Source organism: Dipodomys merriami, unplaced genomic scaffold, assembly GCF_024711535.1.
Source record: "Dipodomys merriami isolate MVZ:Mamm:240054 unplaced genomic scaffold, mDipMer1.0.p SCAF_44, whole genome shotgun sequence".
Taxonomy (NCBI): Eukaryota; Metazoa; Chordata; class Mammalia; order Rodentia; family Heteromyidae; genus Dipodomys; species Dipodomys merriami.
In genome coordinates this window covers 8,138,949-8,161,992 of record NW_027206002.1, presented here as the reverse complement: position 1 = coordinate 8,161,992, position 23,044 = coordinate 8,138,949, and the positions used below count along the sequence as shown (strand labels likewise).

Sequence of the window (23,044 nt, the reverse complement as noted above, 5' to 3'; positions counted from 1 at the left end):
GAATGTATATGGACAGGTCTGGGAAGACAATGATGATGATTTTGACAGATTGCATTACTCAACTTCGGGCTTCCCCTTGACTATAAATAAATCGAAGGTGGCGCCAATCAATATTATACATGAGAGGCTGCCTGAATACAAGAAATGACAACAAATTTTGGACCTACATCCTATCTCAGAGTTCATTTGATAAAGTTCTTAGATGTAGAACTTTGGGCAAGTTTCTTCTGTGAGCCTCAGTTTTCATTTCTGTGATGTTGGGTGGTGGAGTTTGATATGATGCTCTCTTTAAAGAACCTTGTATAATCCAGAGTCATCATTCAGAGCAAGAGATATGAAATCAGCTTCCAATTCAATCCTAATCCGATGCCCTTGTAACATTATGCCCCAGTTTCTTCATGTGTAAAATAGAGATCAACAATTACCTAGCTGGAAGGGTTTGATTGTGGGTTAATTTAGTTAATACACACACAATATTTACCACAATTCCTGGCCCAAGATGGGAATTCAGTACATGTCATATAATACCACTGCCATTATTCCTGCGTGATAGATATAAAATCAGTGGTTGACGTTTTTCATTTAAACCTCTTTAATTTTCTGTCCCATAGAGCTAGCACATGACTATTTCCCAAGAAGCTCCAAATATTCTTCAGATCACAATGAGAATTGATATATTTCCCTGCGTATGTGTGTGTGAGAGAGAGAATGTGTGTGTGTATTGCTCAGCACAGCAAATAGATAATAACTAATGTGAGATTTTAATTATCATGTGTGTCAGCAGCGCTGCTTTATAAATCAAAGCTAATTGATTCTGAGTACTTGCTGCTTCTTCGGCCCTCCTACCAACTCAGGAGCAAGCCTGCTATTTTTCCATGTAAACAGCAAGCCTGCTTGCTTCCAATAGGGGTATTCAGAATTGGCAATCTACTGTCTACACCAGGACGTTGGCAAGGCCAGGGATGCAGACAGATCACAGTGAGACATTAGTTCACAGCCTCTGACAGCTGTCCCATGGCTCATCCATCAGAAAACGGCCCAAACTTTTGGGTTGATGACTCTGTCCTAACCACCCTGGAGTCCATTCGGTGGTAGAATAGATTCAGTTATTTCATTTGGCTATGGTATAAAGCAAGTCATTTTCTTCGAGTGATTTCTAAACGTGTTGGCGCGAACACCAAATCCTACATAGAAAGTAACTCATAAAGCAGAAAATAAAAGGGTTGAGAAACACAGGTGGAAAAACAAAGCCAAGTCATAGCCTAACTGTATCCCATACCCCCTCTGTCCCTCATACACCCACTCTCTATGCATGATTGTAAAGGGCTTCTAAGAAATGACAGCTGGGTGCTAGTGGCTCACGCCTGTCATCCTAGCTACTCAGGAGGCTGAGATCTGAGGGTCAAGGTTTGAATTGAGGCGGGAAAGTTTCCTGAGATTCTTATCTCCAATAAACTACTCAGAAAAAAGCCAGAAGTAGCATTGTGTCTCAAGTGGTAGAGCACTAGCCTTGAGAAATGGAATCTTAGGGGTAGTGCCCAGGCCCTGGGTTCATGACCCAGGATAAGCACCAAAAAATAAATAAAAGATAGTCTTCATTTCACAAACTGAAAACATTCGTCTTAAAAGTAACTCTCACTGCTGATTTTCCGGTGAGCCTCTTGATTAATACATTTGCATATTTTATAACAAGACTGTACTCCCTTTATCTTAGCTGGTTATTATGCTTTTAACGCAATTGATGATTTTAAGCTATCTCCTCCAAAATAGAAAACTCAGGCTTGTGGAGAAGCATGTGCAAAACACATGCAGGCCCTGGTTCAATCCCCAGCGCCAAAAAAATCCTAAATCCTAACCGACAGTGGGTTATGTCCTGACAAACTCACCAGAAGATGGATATATCATAAGTTGATCCAGTATCATGAGAGAATAGTACTACCTTATTGTTAGTCTTGGAAAATATCACAATTCAAACAATTTCTGTGGAAGGGGTATTGCTTTTATGCTATCATTAAGTCCAAAAGAAACCATGGAGTTAAATCATTAAGTTAGTGAGTGCTAGTGGTTCATGCCTGTAATCATACCTACTCACAAGGGTGAGATCTGGAAGATTAAGGTTCAGTGCCAATCCAGGAAGAAAAGTCTAAGAGACTCCATCTCCAAAAAAACCAGCAAAAGGCAAGGCTGGAGTAGTGGTTTAAGTGATAGAGCGCCCACTGAGTAAGCAAGTTGATGTGCTCAAGGCCCTATATTCAGAAAAAAAGAAAAATCATTCAATTGAACCATTGTGAGAGTTTCTGTGATCAGAAGCCCCTGCCACCTGACCTCCATTCTTCTATCACTGGAAGGATTTGAGGGCACTGGTTTTTATTTTCCCAAGATTCTTTCATCTGGAAAGATGCAAGAAAAACTCGGGAATGACTGAAAACCTTGAAATCATTACGGGGCTAGGGGAAAGTAGGTTTGATCAGCCAATTCTTCACTAAGGGCTTGAGCCGAGCACCATCGTCATTGGCTCTTGGAAATAAAGATCCGGGCAGAGTATGAGAAATTACTTCTGCAGCCAATATATAGATCCAAAATACAAACCATTTTGCAAGCGACTGAGCAAATAGACGAAGATGATAAACCCATCAGTGTTGACTAATTTAGTTTGGGGTTGGCATACGTGTGACATTGGTTTTCCTGTCCCCACCTCCAGGGCTCAAAGCAGACAATGAAAGTGGAGCTAGCTGTCCCTGTCCCTCGGGGCTCTGGGTCACCCCGAGTCCAGGCGGTCACCATGATTAGTTCCTCAGCGTTGTGTGACTCCAAGCCTTTCCTCGGATTGTCCAAATCGGCCGATTTACACCTGGGGGGAAACAGGCCCACAGGGTGGAGACTTTGTTTCCTAGAATAGAAAGTGGGGCCCATGGTCCGAGGGGGTTTGCTCTGACCCCCATCTGTCTTTCTTGAGTGCACACATGCCTTGCTGTGGGCAGAGGCACGCCACCGCCCCTCCCCCACTCTCCTTAACTTCAGAATGAGAATTATGGCTGCCCAGCTTCCAGATGGTGGATGAGCAGCTGTCTTGAAGGCCTACTTCTCTGCCAGTTACACATGGCCCGGGGCTTCTCCTGGGCGTTGGAGTCTTCTCCTGACCCCTGTGGGAGCAGCCTTGTGTTCAGAGAGTGGCTGAATCATGACACAGCTCAGGATCTAGGAAAACGGAGGCCAAGCATGAGCTGCGTCGTTCCCTTCTGTCTAATCCGCACTGTGTGCGTGCTGGGCGCCGCTGGGCACCTCTCTGTCTCTGACTCTCTTTTCTCTGTTTCTGTCTCTTCGTCTGGATCTGTCTCTCTGTGTGTCTTTCCTCTGCACACCTCTCTCTTGTTTTTCTCTCTCTCTCCTTCTTGTCTTTCTCTCTCTTCTCTCCCCTGTCTCCTCTCCCTGGGTTTCTCTCTCCTCTTTGCTCTCTTCGCTCTTTCTCTCCTCTCTCTCCTTGTTCCTCTCTCTGTCTCTTTGTCTCTGTCTTTGTCTGATCTCTGTTTCTCTCGGTGTCTCTCCTCTGCATACTCTCTCTGTCTCTGTCTCTCTCCTGTTCTCTCTCTTTTCTCCTCTCTCTGTCTCTCTGTTTCTGTATCTGCATCTCTCTCTCGCTCTGTGTATATATATATATATGTATGTATGTATTCTCTCTCTCTCTATCTCTGTCTCTGTCTCTGTCTCTGTCTCTGTCTCTGTCTCTGTCTCTGTCTCTCTCTCTCTCTCTCTCTCTCTCTCTCTCTCTCTCTCTCTCTCTCTCTCTCTCTCGTGTCAAGCATCTTAGCATTCCTCCCCATCAAGCCTTGTGAATGACAGGAGTGAGCGAGGGGTACCCACCAGCCAGTGCCACTTCCAAAGCACCACTCTGGCCAGTAGCAAGGAAGATTCCAGAATGGTAGGAAAGCACTGGGTAATCACAAGTGAGCCCTTCCGACCATTAGGTATCTCTAACGTGGTAGGATAAATTCCCAGGTCTGGTTACAGGCAGAGAGAGATTTTTTTTCCCCACTCTGCAAAAGAAAATGAAAGCACTAGACCACTATCAGTTACCATGACAACTGAGATCCAGCACAGGCTTCCCACACCCCGTCACTAGAGAGAACTGGAGGGGCACTAAGCTTCTCTCTCTCTCTCTCTCTCTCTCTCTCTCTCTCTCTCCTCTCTCTCTCTCTCTCTCTCTCTCTCTCTCTCTCTCTCTCCTCTTTAAAATTTTTGGCAGTGGTGTTTTGGTAGGGAGTTTTTGTCAAATATTTCGAAGTGACATTTCTTAGCATGAGCCTGAAGCACCTTTATAAAAGTGAAAATAAGATAAGAATGTGTGTGTGAAAGAGAGAGAGAGAGAGAGAGAGAGAGAGAGAGAGAGAGAAAGAAGAAGAAGAAGAGGAGAGGAGGAGAGAGGGGGAGGGAGAGGAGCAGGGAGGAGAGGGGAGGAGAGTGGAAGGGAAGCGAGAAGAGGAAGAGGAAGAGGAGAGGAGAGGAGAGGGGAGGGGAGGAGAGGGAGAGGGGAGGGGAGGGGGAGGGGAAGGAAGAGGAAGGGAGGGGAGGGGAAGGAAGGGGAAGGGAGGGGAGGAGATGGGAGGGGAAGGGAGGGGAGGGGAGGGGAGGGGGAGGGGAGGGAGGGGAGGAGAGGAGAGGAGGAGATACACAAGCCCAGGACGGACATGGAGAACATGTTTGGGGGAAAAACAAAACCTCACTAGGGCTGACAAAGCCAGTTTCAAGAAAACCAAGAAAGCACTAATATCATTGAGTATTTACCACACACCTAGAGCTTTGCATAATCATGCACATCCGGGACCTCACAAAGCTTCAGGTCTGAAGGGTAAATAAGCAACCTCAGCGTGAGGGACCAGTGGCAGGTGCTTTTCCCACAGCAAACATCTATATGACCCCTGGAGAATGAGCAGGAGAGGACAGGTGAAAGGGCGTAGGGCATCCCAGGGATAGTGACACAGAGACCTGGAGGAGAGAAAAGTCTGGGGGGTGGAAGACTCCAGATTCATTGTAGCCAGGATGGATGGGGAGTGAGCAGGCTTGGCATGGAGAAGAGCATAGCTGGAGAACTTTGCTAGAGATTAGGGGTGATGGAGTTTATACTAAGCCATGGTGGGGGGGGGGTGCAGATCTTACCTAGAAGATACAAGGAAGTCATTCAGGTGTTGGAAACAGGTTGGCGATAAAACTCACTCCAGCAGCAAAATGAAGGATGTCACTGGAGCCAGACAGTAATGGTGCCCGTAAGGAAGGAGCCACTAAAGCCACGTATGAATGACTGCTCTTATCACCCCTACCTCTACACCAAAGAGATGGGTGCTGGCTACCCTCTCTGATCTTCAGGAACTAAGCTCTGTGGACTTGCAGATTCTCGGTCAGGTGTGGAAGAATTTCTGGTGAGAATAACTAAAGGTAGCCCATGAAGGAATCCAGGGGTAGGGCCTGTTGAGTGGTTGACCAGTTGGCTGGTCAGAGTTTGCATCTGTGACTTTCATCATTCATGTTTGGCTGTCTTTGCTCCTCTCATCCAGCAAGTCCAAGGCTAAGGTCACCTACTTCTAGTGGTTCCTGAGCTTGCTCCAAAGGCTGAGTCCCTCTCTCCCTTCCACCTGGGTCATCTGCTCTGTGAAATGCCAGAGGCGTACGCAAAAGTCAGAGCATTCAGCTTTGAGACCCTCCTTCATCGACTCAAATCAATCTGCTACCAATCCTACTTGCAAAATGTTTCCATTCTCAAGGTCCTCCTCTCGGCTGGCAATAATAGTGTTAGCAGGTGGCAGTGAGGAGGACTTACAATCACAGCATGGAGGTAACAGCTGGGTTATAGAAAGAGGAAGAGAGGTCTCTTCCACACAAACGCACCAGCTGCCACCTTCCCCTGTAGACTTACGGCTGTCTGAGACCTGCCCCCAACTCCTGCCATCTTCTGCATCCCCCTATAGAGACCCCTCCCAGACCAGGCTCAATCTTCTTACGTTGGCCACACACTCATCTCCACGTCTGAGGGAGACATCTGAATTCAGTGGTTATGCAACTGACCAAAATCAGGCTGGAAAACCCCAAGTCTGGCTCTCACCCTGGGACCAGTAGGAAAGCTCAGCTCATGTGGCCATGACTGAGACCCCCAAGCGCCGGAGGGCTTTCAGAGCTGGGGGCTGAGCCTTTTTTTCTTTTGTACTCAGTGGCTGTGTGAAGGGTGGATGAAGGGTGTTTGGTTTTAATTAGGAAATGCTACCAATTGTCCGAGGCTCATTTAAAAACCCATTCGAATCAGGACGTGGACGGAGGAGGAAAGGAGAAAAGCTGTCAGTGCCTGGCGTTGTAGGGAATGTTCGGGTCTGTCCAAGCTCACCAGCGAGGGTTACCCTGAATGTTAAGAAGCTGGCAAAGTCAATTTCAAGACACGGGGTGGGGAGGAGAAGGAGGCGTCTGGGCCAATTCACATGAGGTCCTGGGCACGCTTGTTATTCTCACAGCTTCCAAAGGCGCTAACGCTTCGATCCACACTGCAGCCGCTTCCTGCAGCTGCTTCTCCCGCCCAGCCACATGGGCACCGAGCTGCTCCCCTGTCCAACCCCCCCCCACCCCTCCATGCTGGCTCAGTCCCCGCCCAGCTGCTCCCTTGTCCTGGGAGTCAGGCTGAGAGAAGGAAGTGGTGGGCCAGAAGACGGATGAGAGGAGGGACGGAAGGGGGGGCCAGGGTGTCCGCAGGCTATAAGAGCAGGTGAAAGAGATCTCGAGGAGGGCTGTGTGCTCCTTTTGTGGCATTCCTGTAGCAAATCACCAGAAACTGGGTGTGTTCAGTGACCCCCTCTCCCCACCCTCCCTCACCCCCGCCAAAATAGATCTTCTTACAATCCTACAGGCTAGAAATGTGGAATCAAGGTGGCAGCTGGGCTGGGCTCTCTTCAGCATCTCCAGTCCTGGAACCTTCTCTCCTTCCTCCAGTCCAGAGAGCTCAGCGGCTGCCTTGATTTCACATTTCTAGCCTGCAGGAGAGGCCTTGGGGAGAGGAGCGGCATGGCATCTCGGCCTCTGCAGACACGCTGATCTCTTTCCTGTGTATCTCTGTGGGTTTTCTTTTTATAAGGTCATCTCCTGGCTGCTAGTCCACTCTAATCTGACCCCATTTCCTAAATAAAGTCACATGATCAGAAACTAGACGGCAGGTCTTCAATCTATCTCGGCAGTGGGTGGGGCAAAATTCAACTTCTAACAGGCTGTTTAAAGGGCTGCTGGCTCCTGAATTCAGCACAGCCCAGTAGATGGGGCTGGGGAGGTTGGAAAAGTACCACAATCCAAGGTCAAAAACTAAAAAGGGAGCCAGGCACCAGCCGCTCACACCTGTCATCCTAGCTAATCAGAAGGCTGAGATCTGAGGATTGTGGCTCAAAGCCAGCCTGGGTAGAAAAGACTCTTATCTCCAATGAATCACCAAAAAACTGCAAATATGGCCTGTGGCTCAAGTGGTAGAGTGCTAGCCTTGAGCAAAACAAAAAACCTCGGGGACAGTGCACAGGTTCTGAGTTCAAGTTCCAGTACCAGCACACACACAAAAAAAAAAGGCTGCAGAGGCCAGGCAGGAAACATAATAAGTTCTGGAATGATTATTATTATATAAAATATGTAATATAATAATATATAACATATATTAAATATATTATATGTTATAATGTAATTCTATATTATATAATAATATATTATTATTGTTGTTATTGTTATTGTTGATAGCAATGCTTGTCCTATAGCAGCAGTGATGCCCTGGTCAGGAGCAATGGCTGCTCAGCTGTAGTTTCTGTTGCCTTTTATGAGCTCAGGGATGCCCAAACAATCTTCCTATTGTTCTTAAAACCTAGGCAGCCATCTTTCCTCCAAACAGCACAAGCCAACCCACACCCATCTGCAAAGAAGGCAGAGGTATGAGTAGCCAATTTGTCCCACAAGGCTAAAATTGCAGGCTTGTCGCTTGCTGTGTGATCTTGGGCGATTCACCTGGCTTTCTGGGGGCCACAGTGTCCTCACAAGGGCTGAGATGCCTTTACTTAACAATCTCTCTCAGTGGATGATAGTGAGTGGAGGTCAATGCTCAGCCATGTGGGGCTCCGTGCTCACAGAACTGGGGGGGAGGGGTACTTATAGAAACAAGCCTTACACATTGTGAAGTTAGAGCATTACCCAGTTGTTCTGCTCCTAGACACATGGATCAACTTAAAGTTGTAAGAAAGTGCCCCACCATAAGAGGGGTATGAAGCCCTCAGTTTAAATTCCTGGCCTCTACTCACTGCTCTGCATTGGCATTCCATACCTCACCATTTGTGACAGTACCAGGGCCTGGGTGCTGTCCCTGAGCTCTTTTGCTCAAGACTAGCGCTCTACCACTTGGAGACAGGGCCCCATTTCCAGTTTTCTGGTGGTTGATCGGAGAGAAGAGTCTTATGGACTTTCCTGCCCCAGCTGGCATCGAACCTCGATCCCAGATCTCAGCCTCCTGAGTAGCTAGGATGACAGGCGTGAGCCACCAGCACCTGGCTTATCTTTAAAAATAAAAACCAAAATTCCAAATAAATCTGAGTTGAGAACATTGAATTAGAATACTTCAGAGGTGTTATTTGGCGACAGCCCTGTGATTTTGAAGATATTTTAGGTGATGTTTAATTTTTTGGTTTAAAAAACAACTCAATCTATTTTTTGTTCAGCTGTTAATCACATGCTCTGGCTGGTTGCTGCCTGCCTCGTGGAAGCCCAGCTGTGGTGGTTTACCATTATTCAGCTTTCTCTTGACCTCAGGTCAGCTGCTAAAAATTTATTTTTTTTAGTTTTATCATCTAAGACAGTTCTCTCTCACCAACTCCTTTCTCACTCCCAAAATTGTGATATTAAAAGAAATGTCTGGAGAACTCGCCCAGATAGGATTTTCTCTTACTAAGAGGTATCCTTCATTCATTTTTTATTAGTATTATATTTTTTGCCTGTCCTGGAGCTTGAACTCAGGGCCTGGGTGCTGTCGCTGAGCTTCTTTTTACTCAAGGCTAGCACTCTACCACATAAGCCATAGCGCCACTTCTGAATTTTTCTGAGTAGTTTATCGGCAATAAGAATCAAATGGACTTTTCTGCTCAGGCTGGCTTTGAACTGTGTGATCCTCAGATCTCAGTCTCAGCTAGGATTACAGATGTGAGCCACCAATGCCCGCCGATCCTTTGTTTTTTCGATAGAAATTACTTTGATATAAACTTTGGGCCTCGTTTTTTATTTTGGTACTTTGAAGTGGTCTCTTTCTCACTGTGTCGTTACTTCAGATGCACATGCTGTGTAAGCATAGGCATGAAGAGTTGAAATTCATTCATTCAACCACAGTCTAACCATGCATCAATAAAACTAGCCCTGAAACCTTCAACTTTGGTTTTGTTATCTAGGAAAATGGGGACAGCAATGGTACCAGCCTCTGAGGGCTATGGTAAGAACATAATCCAATACTGCAGGCAGAGTGCTTAGGCAGGTCATACACAGACAGTCAGCATTCCCTGTGTACTGTCACCTCTATTCTCATTACTGGTACAATTACTTCTAACTATCCCTTCATTTCCCTTCCTTTGAGTTCAGCTAGAAGTATCTGGAGGTAATGGCTTTCTGGCAATCAGGGGATTGCCTTAGGAATTTCTGTTGATTTTTTTATAGTCCTGGGGCTTAAACTCAGGGCCTGGGCACTGTCCCTGAGCCTCTTTGTGCTCAAAGCTAGCACTCTACCACTTGAGCCACAGCACCACTTCCAGCTTTTTCAGAGTCATTGATTCCATGTAGGGGTCTCACGACTTTCTTATCTGGGCTGGCTTTGAACCATGATCCTCAGATCTCAGCCTCCTGAGTAGCTAGGATTATAGGTATGAGCCACCAGCACTCAAATTGATAGTCTATTTTTTTAAGTTCATGAAAAGATCCTTGATCTAATAAGACACCAGATAGCACTGACACACTAGATCTGTCCCTAGTGGTTAAATTATTTTAACCCACTGCCAACTTCTATGGAATAGCATCCTGCCAGGCTGGACGTTATCCTCTTCATCTCATGACCCGTGAAGATGGAGATCAGTTCAGCTGAGCTCTTGGGAGAGAAAAAGCAAAAGGTGAAAAGCACAAAACAGATTTCAGCATGCAGTGATGCTCTCATTCTCTGTAATTGCTGCTACGGCTGCTGTTGTACTTGTTTCTGGGGACAAGAATTGACAAAGCGGTGAAGCCACAACTCCTGCAGGCTCCCAGACAAGGAGAAGCTATAGGGAAACCCTCCCTGAAGGTAGATCAAGACAGAGTCCGGATTAGGAACAACCACATCTCTGACTGCTAGTCCAGTTTCTTACCCCGATGGGCAGGGACTACTACCACCACCCCCTTTGGGCCTCATCAGTAGGCTGGATAGAGTGACATACAGCAGTTGACTCTACAAGAGGCATAGGCCCTTCTGTCTGCATTTCTTCAGAGCTGTTTGTCTTTCCTTCTGGAGCTGACGCTCAGGGTTAACAGGCATCCTGACAGCCAGCGAGGCACTGCCTCTGGCCACAGCTGACAGAGCATGACCGCTTCCCAGAGCACCATGCACACAAGTCGGGGCTAGGGCTCCATCCACCACCGAGGGAGGCAGAGATCGCTTGCAGAATAAACAGGCCACTTCTTAAAGATGGTTCCTGGATACTGAATAGCTCCCTCATGGAAGCCAGATGGAGGGGAGTGAGGATTCTTCTTCCCAATTCTTCCTCGTGGAAAGATGCTTCAATCTGTCTCCACACATGGAAGTTCTTCGGTCACATGCGGCCACCTGCTGCGCTCTTCCTGCAGTCACGACTGACCCTTCGAGTCATCTGTACCCTCCTACAGACTCTGCTTGTACCTCTAGTCCTCTTTGCAAGATGTCAGCACCATGACAGACACACACTCACACAGGGAAGCAGAGGGGAAGAAGTGGTGGAAAGACAGAATTCTTTAGGAAAAGAATTCTGAGTGCCTTTGGCACTCAGAACTGGGATTGACCATATGATATATTTTTGTATTTTATATATTGTATATATGTTTTTCTTGGTCAGTCCTGGGGCTTGAACTCAGGGCCTTTGACACTGCCCCTGGGCCTCTCTGTGCTCAAGGCTAGCACTCTACCACTTGAGCCACAGCACCACCTATGGCTTTTTCTGAGTCATTTCTTGGAGTTAAGAGTCTCATGGACTCTCCTGTCCAGGCTGGCTTCAAACCACAATCCTCAGATCTCAGCCTCCTGAGTAGCTAGGATGACAGGTGTGAGCCACCAGTGCATGGCTTGACTGACCATATTCTAGCCAACTGAAGTGTTCAGAATGCCCACAAAGGAACAGACAAACCTCTTTATTTCTACATCTCTAGAGGATGCTGAGTATTTCCCTCATGTGAGAATGATGAAAATCCTCCACAATCTGAAGCCTTGAGGGAACCTAATGGTGATTCCATTCAGGATCCACAGAGGACAGACAGACTGACACCAAGAACGAGGTCCTCGTAGGGTCTTCAGACAGTAAGCAGCAGAGTTGAGACAGAATCAGGGACCTCTGCGGCTTCCGTGCTCAGAGCCTGTCTACAAGCAGCTGGGTTTTGCCTGGCTTCCACGGTTCCAAGCTTGAACACTGGCATCCCTCATTCTCCCAAGACTATTCCTAGGGCTTGTTTCTCAGACAAGGATTCCACCAGGCCTGCACAGCTGCTCTGCTTACGCCCGCCTGAGCTCCTCCAGTCAGGGCGCACCTACATCCAAGGTTTCTTCCCAGAGAGTAGTGATACATAGCATGAACACTCAGAGTTCATGCCTTCTGTGTTTGGGTGCTGGGCTAGCACAGAGTAGGTAGACAGGAGGTGAGAGCCTTTTCCTCCTCCTTTCCTGCTCTGGCTTTGCTTCTTCTTCCCCTCCTTCCTTCTCGGACCTCTGATCTTCTCTTAGGATGGGAGCGTGTCCCTCAACTCACAGTGAGGAAGAAAATGCCAAATGCAAGGAACTGGATCCTTGAAGCACGCTGGAGAGACCCACAGCGCTTGACACAGCTCCTGACAGCGTGGTCCAGGGTGGGGATGAGTGATGCTAACACTCTGTAATGACTTAGCGCCACTCCGGGTCTGGTGTGAATTGAAGATGAAAATATGTTTTCCAAAAATACCCAGGCCGCTGCTGGTGTCTGTGCCTGACTTGCCTGTGCTTACACACAGCGAGCACGTCTGAGCTCACACGTCAGAAGAGTGAAGATAGGCCCTGCATGTGGTTTGAGAAAACGGGACATTTGCTACACAGAGGAGGAGTCTTGAGTGTGCAACACTAGCATCAGCCACATTGTATAACAAGGTCTGAGAGGGGGAAAAAACGGCACCATCTACTGAGATCGTGCACGATTGCTGAATGCTTCCTGAAATCGTCAGGTGGACTGGAGAAAGACAAACTTTCCCCGGAGCATGTTCCATGGGCTTGTGCCTTGGACCTGTTCCCCATTCCTCCATCACCACACATCCTAACACTCGGTGACTCGGGGTGAGACAAGTAGGAGGATCACAGTCCAGGAATAAAGCAAAACCCTCCCTAGAGAATAACCAGTGCAAGCTGGATGCTGGTGGTTCACGCCTGTAATCCCAGCTACTCAGGGGGCTGAGATGTGAGGATCACAGTTTCGAAGTTGGCCAGGAAAGTCTATGAGACTCTTATCTCCACTAAAATACACACACACACATACAAAGCCAGAAGTGGTTCAAATGGTAGAGTGTTAGCATTGAGCAAAAGAAACTCATTGACAGTACTTAGGGCCTGAGTTCAAGCCCCAGGATCGGTACCAAAAATAACCAGTGCAAAAAGAGGCTGCAGGTATATGGCTCAAGCAGTAGAACACCTACCTAGCAAGTGCCAGGTCCAGGAGCTCAATCTCCAGTACCACAAAAGAAGAGAAGAGAAGTCCTGGAGTTTGCCCTTCTCTTCCCTTGACCTCTTTGCCCTTCCAGTCTCAGTGTAGCAACTGAGTAAGAGAAACAAACTCTCCTGAATTCTCCTTCTTTTCCCCAGCAAGATCTAGAGACAATGGCTTCCCACAGGTCCCAGACATTCTTGGTGAGAAAAGCAGAGTTGACTTGGGAAGAAATGACCCCAACTCAACACCACCAACCATTTTGCTTTCCATCTGTGCAGGCTCATTTTTTTGTAACTGGCCCTTTCTTGTTTGGCTTCCTCCATACATGCCTCTCCATCCTTCCTGCTTCATCGTCAACTTTCCCTTTCTTTTCTACATCAGACATTGTCTCTGTCCATCGGAAATGTTTTCTTGATCCAGCCAGAGGAAGTCATTAAATAAACCAGGGGAATATTAAGTCATTAAATCAACAGATGTTTACGTGAATGAGTCTAAACCACAGATTTAAAAAAAAAAAATCTCTGCCTTTGTTCAGCTTGTATTTTCAGCACTGGAAAGCAAAGCGATACACAAGTCGAAAAGTAGTTAGAAAGATTTCTCAGGTGGGGCTAAATGCTTGGAATGAAAATTTATGTCAGGAAGCATGCCAGAGATTACAGAGGAAGAGAGAGCTCAGAGTTTTAAAGATGGCGGTCAGGGAAACCTGCATGATAAAAGAGCAAGACGTGCCAACAGGAAGGAAATGCTGGAATAAGCCAGCTGAGAGAGGAAGTTGGGTTGGACGAAGGTAGTTATTGGTGGAGGTGATGAAGAGCGTTCTGACTATATGTACACACCCATTAGAGAGTATGGAGACTTCTTTTCCTATTGGAGAGTTCTGAGTTTGAACTCAGGGCCTTATTCATGCTTAGCAACCATTCTATCACTTAAGCTATTCTCTCAGCCTTTACTTGTATTTGAGATCGTCTCTTCATGCCTAGACTGTGATCCTCCTATGTATGCATCTCCCCTGTCTCTTGGATGATATATTCATGCTGCCACACCCCACCATTGGTTGAGATGGAGCCTCACTAACTTTTATGTACCAGCTTTTTTTCTTTCATCAAACCCACAATCCTCAGCGGTCCACTTCCCAGATACCTAGCATGATAGTCATGAGCCACTGCCCCAGCCATCACAATTGACTGTACAAGTTTGGATGGAGAATTAAGAGAAATATGACAATGAAAACAGAAGTTTATGGATGATAACTTACAAGTTGGACTTGACCTGGCCATTCAAGGACAAGCACACTTAAGCTCTCTGCCACCATTGTCAAGTGGGGGAAATAACCAACATGATAATAAATAAATAAATATAAATTTTTTAATGCTGTGGAAGTTCATTGAGTTCATGCACCCAAGATGCTTAGCATTGTTTCTGGTGCATTCCCAAAGTATCGTCATCGTTGTTTTTGAGGGAAGGCAATAATGGTGTTTGAACTCCCAAGCCTTGGCTGCTTTTACCACCTGAGCTAAACCTCCGGCCCTTTGGGTGCCTTTGGAGAACCTGTCACGCTTGCCTTCACTTCGAGTTCTTTATCCTTCCCATCAGAATATATGCCTAGGAGTCCCTTGTTTCCTTAGATGCTGGGGACTGAACCTGGAGCCTCATGTCTGTCCAGAAAACTCTCTGCCACTTAAGTCTAGGCCCCCGGTCCAAGTGGATGGAAAGTTCTAGCTACTATGAACCAGCAATAAGAGCTCTGAGATTACAGAAGCTCCTGACTCTGAAATCTTTGGGAGGGTGGGGGGGGGGTGTTCTCTAATTAACAGAGCCCTGCCGGCCTCCATCCCCCAGCCCTGCTGTCAGAGGGTCACCCATCTCCGGGCTGGCTGGCCATTCCCAGGATGCTTTGCCTGACCGTGCATGGCTGCATGAGTCAGGAAAAGGGCAGAGGGCCAATTAGATTGGAACGGCATCTGGTCTTTGGAGGCCCTTGTCAGGGTGAAGACTATTGGATATTCCAGAGATGACAGCTGCTTCTTTATTTGGGCTGATCTCGGGGGTTAAAGGTCATTTGTAAATAAGATTTGCTCCATTTGGTATGGCAAGTGCTGTTCTCCGTGCTACTTTTTTTTTTCCCTGTGTGTTGACAACGGTTTGAAAGGCCGTTGGGTCTGTAATGAATATTTCAACTCCTTCTGAGGAGCTGAGGGAGCTGGCAACAGTAAGACAGGTTTGTGAGGGCCGGGGTGACCAGTGTGTGGGAAGAGAAAGAAGAATGAATGGATGATGAAGGAAGGAAGGCAAGACATTGGGTGATTATCTCCCCTACCTTAGCTAGAGGAGGGAGAAAGAAGCTAGATTCCATGGGTGAGCCTTTACATCGGAGGTCCACGTTTCTTGTACAGTTGGTATTTCATGGAACACAGGCTTCTGGGAAATCGTCGTATCCTGTTGTGAGGATAGACAACAGATTTTAATCCGAGTTAAGGGATTTTGAAGAACCTATGGACTGTCTAAAATGTGTGTGCTTGGATATGTTTAGTTAAGACCAACTTATGCTGGCCACTGGATGGCTCACACCTGTAATCCTGGCTACTCAGGAGAATGGGATCTGAGGATCACAGTTCGAATCCAGCCAGGGAAGGAAAATCTGTGAGATTCTTTATCTCCAATTAACCACCACAAAAGCCAGACATAGAGCTATGGTTCAACTTGTAGAGCACTAGCCTTGAAAGCTCAGGAACACACCCCAGCCTTGAGTTCAAGCCCTAGGACCAGCACATAAAACAAAAATAAAATTAAAGGAAGACCAACTTACTACAACTGAAGCTGTGATTGTTCCAGTGCTTTAGAAGTGTTCTCTCCTGACAGCCTCACAACCTGGGTCAATAGTAGTGTTATTCCTACACAAAGGAGGGACCCAAGCTAGTCATGGTGGTAAATGCCTGTAGTCCATTATATAGGTGGTAAAAATAGGAGGATCACAGTCCAAGGCTGAACCTGAGGGAAAAAAAACAGCAAGAGCCTATTCAAAAAAATAATAAATAGATAACTAAAGCAGAAAAAGCACTGGAACAGGGCTTTGGAAGTATAGTACTGGCCTAGTCCTGAGCCTCTGTGCTCAGATCCCACTCCTACCATCTAGGTATTCTGAGGAACTTGATGAGCAGTTATTAGGCCTTGCAGCTAGTAAGCAGCAGAACTAAGATTTGCAACAAATGGGATTTGAATTGCTATGAGAGGTCAGAAAGGGTCTAACGGGGAGGGACCATCATGGATTGTGTCAGCCATTGGAATCCAGCTGTGGGAAGTCATGGGGGGAGGGGGTCTGTAACCTTTTGCCTGGGCTTGTAATACTCCTTGGGGCTTTCTCTGCAAAGCCCACCTGTGAGCTTACCCAGCAGCTAGAACTCGGCCACCATGGCAGGCCAGCACCGGCGCCCACGTCTAGATCCTCAGCCTCTTCCCAGGGGCTTCTCACAGTTTTTCTTCCTGCCATCTCCCAGGCAAGGTGACTTACAGAGGTTTAGCAGTTCCTGACAATCCTGAGTTGTACCCTGCCCAGCCCACGCCCCCTTTTGATGCTGCGGGAATATAGCAGCAAAGGGTGCGCTTTGTCTGAGGCGTGGCCACAATAGAGACTTAATTCCTGGAGATATTATGTTCCCCTTGACACTAATCAGGATTCTCAGTCAGGTCCACGTCACCCTGACCTCCCGTGGACGTTCATGATCCAGGAAGTGTCACCCATCCGGTTGGAACAGAACACCCCATTCCATGGGCCCCCAGATATTCTGAAGCCTTGGGTCCCCAAGCTAGAAAAGCCCACCTGGTAACTGTCCATATTTCCGCTGTATTCTTATCATAAAGAACATGTGTACGTATGCACGCACACATACACGCACACACGCACACATGCACACACACACACAAACTCACAGACTTCCCAGCAATCCCAGCTCCTGTTTACAACTGGCCAACTTACAGAAATCATGCCAGTTCCAAGCAGAGTGACCTGGGACCCAGCCAGGGCCATCAACACTCAGAAAGGCAGGGCGGAGGGCTGAGTCACAGACTATAATAGTCTTGCCTTTGTGATGGACAGGCAACATTCACACTTCTCCACCTGAGCAATCATTCTCGTGCAAAGATAAGAACAGATATGATGTCAAATCAAAGGAGTCCCCAGGCTGGACAGAGGATAGTTTGAGAAGGGGGCCAGGGAGGGGGGGGAGGTCCACAAACTCAGGAGAAGAGCTACAGTCAGAGAAAAGAACCTTCCAGAGAATTGACCTGAACCTCTTGCAAATGCGAGACTGATAATGGCCAGGAGTATTTTCTATCTCCAGACCAGGATCTAGATTTCATGGCCAAACCAGCCTGCAGAACCTCTGAGGTATGACTGATTTCTAGGCGAATCTGAGAGAGAGTTGACTTTAATTTGGATTCAGCTCAGAGAACCCTGGAGAGCCAGAGACTTCATTGCACTCACTCCGTGTTGTAAAAAGAAAGAAAAAGATTACACTGCGACCTTTCCGCTCGCCATTCAATTTTCTTTTTTTTTTATCTCTTTAATAAATGTTTGCAGAAGCAGGTATTCGAAGGGGCCTATTTTCCCCCCTTCATTTGCTTCCATGATTCGCGTTGGTATTTTTATGGCATATGAAGTTTCCATAAGCAGTTATGCGATCGCACCAATGGGAAATAAAGGTTTCAATTACTGTTGCTAGATTTGCCAGCAGAAAATAATTAGGCTGGGGTTGCAGCAAGAGGAGCCATAAGGTCTCTGGTGCCTTGCGAAGGTATTCCAGAACCTTCCTCCAGGAGACACGTGATTTCTTTACTGAGATGTACTGGTGTTCCAACAATTCAGTGGCTGGTCACAGCCTGTTTCTTGCCTGAGAAAACTCTAGAATCAACTCCTTAGCATCCATGTTTCTCACCCCACTTCACAAATCTATTCCCCTGTCTTTGTACTAAACCAGAAGCCCAGAGCACTTGACCTTGACAAAGCCCAGCCCACATTTCCCAGGTCCCAGCTCGCCAGCCCTGCCTGTGTGAACTTGCCTTTTAATTGCTTTCAGCCCTACGGACTTTGAACAACTTTTTCTACCCTTCAGCTCAGCTTTTGTGTGCAATTTAGTCCCTTCTCATTAGACCCAACTTCATTATGTTATCAGTAAAACAAGCCAAAAAGAATCTATGAAACAACTTTTTAAGGGCTATCGCATTTCTGCCCGGAGGGGTATTAAACAATGAAATTATGCATCCGATCGTACCTGTCTCCGAAAGCAAAGCTGGCCTGTATTGTCTCTTTATTTCCCCAGATCGTTTACCCTCCATCAGGGAGGTACAGGGGAGGTGGAGGTTGGAATAGAGAGAGGAAAGAAAGGGAGGAGGGCTGCTCTAGGTTCCCGTGGAGGGTAAGTAGAGTCTTAGGCAGTGTCTCCCACTTGCTCGGTGACCACTGCTAACTTCAGCAGGTGTTAGGACTGGTTCCCAGGGTGATCTCTCCCTTCCTCCTTCCCCCTCCTCCCACCCCTCCTCCCTTTACTCCCCATGGCTGCTGATTCTAAGGTCTGAGCCAAGAGTGCAGCCTCCTATTTGTCATTCTTGGATATAAGATCCAAAATGCCTCCAGACCCCCCAGCTCCGGTTCTCTAAATGGCCACTGCTACTAATCCCAGGAAACATATCTTTTTGGCACGTTTTCTTCAGACAATTTCTGTCACTTCCTCTATGCCTTTTATCCAGCGCCCCATTGCCGGCCTGCGCATTACCTTTGTTGGATCAGAGTCTGCATGGCTGAGCCTCCCTCCCCTCAGCTCCTTGATCGAGGACCCCGCTCTGGTCGTAGATGCCCTCTGGAACACCAGTGTGGCCACCCTTCCAGAAGCCACAGGTCTCTCTCATCATCCAAGAGTTCTCTCGGGTCCCTCAGCGAGTAGCTGTCATTCCAGGACTCAGGAACGGGGCAACTATACTATAGCAGATTCCACTGTGAGAGCGGCAGTATCTCTAAACAGAGACAAGTGGCTCACGTCTGTCTCAAGCATCTTACGTGTCTGCGCTGTAGACCATGCCAGATGCGCATACGCACATGCTGACACCTTGCTGTTGGCAGCCTCGCTCAGAGGACTGGGTTTGGGAGCTGCTGTCGTGCCTTAAGATGTGATGGCAGGGTGTCCAAGTGGTTGCAGGACATAGAAGGTCTTCCTTCTGCCATCAAGATACCTAAGATAGCTAGGCGCCGGTGGCTCATGCCTGTAATCCTAGCTACTCAGGAGGCTGAGATCTGAGGATCGCGGTTCAAAGCCAGCCTGGGCAGGAAAGACCGTGAGACTCCTATCTCCAATAAACCACTAGAAAACTAGAAGTGGTGCTGTAGATCAAGTGGTAGAGTGCTCGCCTTGAGCTGAAGAGCTGAGGGACAGCGCCCAGGCCCAGAGTTCAAGCCCCACAACCGACAAAAAAAAAAAAAAGATACCTAAGATTGGCATGGCTCTATCCAATTGTCAGGCTGAGCGTGACTCTGACACATCTATACTCATCTTTTTGAAAGAAATGTCCTTTATTTAAAAAACAATGAATTGATGGAATCCTAGAGTCTCAGGGTGATATTCACAACATGCATATAATGTATTCTGATCAAATTCATCATATCCAGATTATTCTTTCTTTTCCCCAGTCCTTCCTTCCCCTCCTTCCTAATATCTTCAAGTGGATTTCACTATGCTATTTCATAAATATATATTTATATGTGAAATTATTATATATTCATATATTTCATATATTATATATTTAATAGACTATGTATTTGTATATTTATGTATTTTTTTTGGGGGGGTCCAGTCGTGGGGCCTGAACTCTGGGCCTGGGCGCTGTCCCTCAGCTCTTGAGCTCAAGGCTAGTGCTCTACCACTTGAGCCACAGTGCCACTTCCAGCTTTTTTTTTCTTTTTTGCTTATGTGGTGCTGAGGACTAGAACCCAGGGCCTCAGGCATACAAGGCCAGCACTCTACCACTGAGCCACCTTCCCAGCCCTATATTTACATATTTAACATATATATAAATACATGTTTAAATATATTTTATATGTAATGTAATTCTATATATAATTTTGTAATCATATATAATATATATTATATATATATATATAAAATGTAATAATCATGCCTCTCACCATCTCCTTTCCCCCCCATTCCCACCTGTTAATCTTCCCCATGATCATGACATCTTTGGGGAAAGTTCAAGATTCCATACATGAACAAAAACATATTTGTATTCCTGAGTTTGGCTTATTTTACTTAACATGATCATCTCCAGTTCCCTCCATTTTCCTACAAATGCCATCATTGCATTCTTCCTTCAGGCTGCATAATACTCCGTTGTACATGTGTGCTACGCTTTCTTTAATCATCTGTTGTGGAGCATTGATGCTGCTTCTATATCTTAGCTGTTGTGAGGTGTTCAGCTATGGTCACAGGTGTGCAAGCATCTCTCCTTTAGCTATGTGCTGGAGTGGACTAGCAGGATTATATGGTGGTTCTATGTTTTCTTTTTTTCTTTTTGTCAGTCATGGGGCTCAAACTCAGGGTTTGGACATTGTCCCTGAGCTTTTATGCTCATCAAGGCTTAGTACTCTACCACTTTGAGCCACAGTGCCACTTCCAGTTTTCTGGTAGTTAATTGGAGATAAGAATCTCACAGACTTTCCTGCCTGGGCTGGCTTTGAACCAGGATATTCAGATCTCAACCTCCTGAGTAGCTAGGATTATAGGCGTGAGCCATGGGCACCCCATTTGGTGGTTCTACTTTTAGTAATAAATTCCCTTTAACCTGGGTCCTGACACCGTGCTATGTTGAATGATTCTCCACAGTACAACTTCCTTTGCAGCTGAGCTAAATCCACAGACCCTTTCTGGCCTTTTGACCATGAGCCGAGTAGAATCGTTGAGTTCTGAGTCCCTGCAGTAGCCATCTTGAAAGCTAAGTCACGCCTCGGGAAACTGCCTGGTCTTGCATATTCTTCCCGGGTTGATGAAGTGTGGGGCTGCGCTCCCCAACATGGCCATACACTAGGCAAAGAGTAGAGCAGAGACACTCAAAGAAAACATAGCATCCTGCTCGCTTTGCTCCGGCTGGCCTCCAACTCACAATCCTCCTGCTTCTGTCTCCCAAGCAGCTGGGATTACGATTGTGAACCACCACACATGCTGGTGGGTGACGTTTTCTGAAGCCGGCTCCCAAGTCAGCAGATACAGATGGAGGAGGTGAAGGGTAGTGCTGTAATAATGCATCAACAGTCTCTATATGAAGGAAAGTCGTTTCCATCTGTGACTATTTTTAAAAGAGTAAGGGGTGGAACTCCTGAATGTCAGAAAACCATTCTTTTGAACCAAACCAGAGTCAATATTTAAGCTTTTCATAGGTAAACTGACTGAAGGCAGACCGCATTTAATTAAACAAAATATTTGGGTGTGGTGTAAAAAAAAAAAAGAGGACTGATTCCAGACTATTGCAATGCAAGAGTTATGGTATAGTTGCTTTGGGGATGGGCCAGCCGCAGATCCTTTCTTCTAATGTATTTGTTGTTTGTTACCCAGGTATCTTAAGAGAAAATTGTGTTTGTACACTTTATACACTTTATGTAAAGACTGCTTTGAGAATTCCTGTGGTTAACTGACGGACAATGTTCCTCTCCAATATCAGAATAATGTGCTTTGTATCGAGAAGTATAGATTCAGTTTAATTGTACAGATCTTTTCTCTCCCTCCTGGGGTCTCAAATAATTGCACCATGGCCAGCCATGAATCAATCCTCCCTCCTACACTCACCTCCCACATAGCTGGGATTATAAACAGGGACCTCCACCCCCAGCTAATTTACTGAGGTAAGGTCTTACTATCTTATTTTGTCCAGGCTAACCTCAAACCACAGTCCTCCTGAGCTCTGTTTCCCAAGTAGCCGAGATTACAGGCATGCACTCTGACATACTTTTAATTTTTAAAAAAAAAATCTATGCTTGCCTAGTACCAGTGGCTCATGCTTGTAATCCTAGCTGCTCAGGAGGCTGAAATCTGAGGCTCATGGTTCAAAGCCAGCCCAGGCAGGGAAGTTCGTGAGACTCTTATCTCCAATTAAACCATCAGAAAACCAGAAGTGGCGCTGTGGCTCAAGTGGTCGAGCACTAGCCTTGAGCCGAGCAGCTCGGGGACAGTGCCCAGGCCCAGAGTTCAACCCCATGAACAACCAAAAAAAAAAAAATCTACTCTTGAGTAGACAATCATTCTTTAGCAAACACTTAATATTTTTACAACTTGAGCTATGTTTTGGCCCTTATGGGTTTCATGTTGAAGAAAGCCTACCTTACATTGTTAAAAATAAAAATAAAGGATAGGATTATGAGAAGCAGGTGCTAATCTAATCCACCTAAAATACCTTTGTTTCCCACATCAAGCCAGTATCCACCCAATCTCTTCATTTCAATAACATTGAAGGTTCAGCCCCAGAGCGCCTTCTCTGAAATATCACAAATATCACAAATATCACAAATATCACACACACACACACACACACACACACACACACACACACACACACACACACACACACACACACACACACACACACACACACACTGAGCCAAAGAAACCCTAAAGCACAAACAATAAACCAGGCCTTGGTGGGCTCATACCTATAATCCTAGCTACTCAGGAGGCTGAGTTTTGAGGATCACAATTCAAGGCCAGCCCGAGCAGAAAAGCCCTCTGAGATTCTCTCTTCCATTAACCAGCCCAAAAAAGCAGTGAGAAGAGGAAAGTTCAGTACGAATGGAGTTCCTTAATGTGAATAAGGAAACTGAAAGGGAGCCAGGTGGGAGGAGGCACTGTACTAGGAATAAGCCAGAGATAGAATTAGGGTCCCCCGTGGGCCAGCCATATTTCTACTTTGCCCTGACTGCCCCAACGGGGCCGTCAACGCTTCTGCTTATCACAGCGTCGGTGGTGCGTGTGGCTTGTGTGCTGATCTGCTCAGTGTCTCCGCCTGGAACTGTGGCAGATGGGTTAGGACTTAGCTAGGACTCAGATATTGGGCCTTGCGTGGACGAGCCCTGGGCCTCACCTGCCGCCCTT

General features: G+C 46.6%; 1 protein-coding gene across 2 annotated transcripts in view; it reads left to right on the top strand.

The window, feature by feature from the left end:
* Nucleotides 1–23,044, top strand: part of Atp10b (ATPase phospholipid transporting 10B (putative)) — a 143,239-nt gene that overhangs the window by 52,390 nt on the left and 67,805 nt on the right. The gene's annotated exons all lie outside the window — the stretch shown is intronic.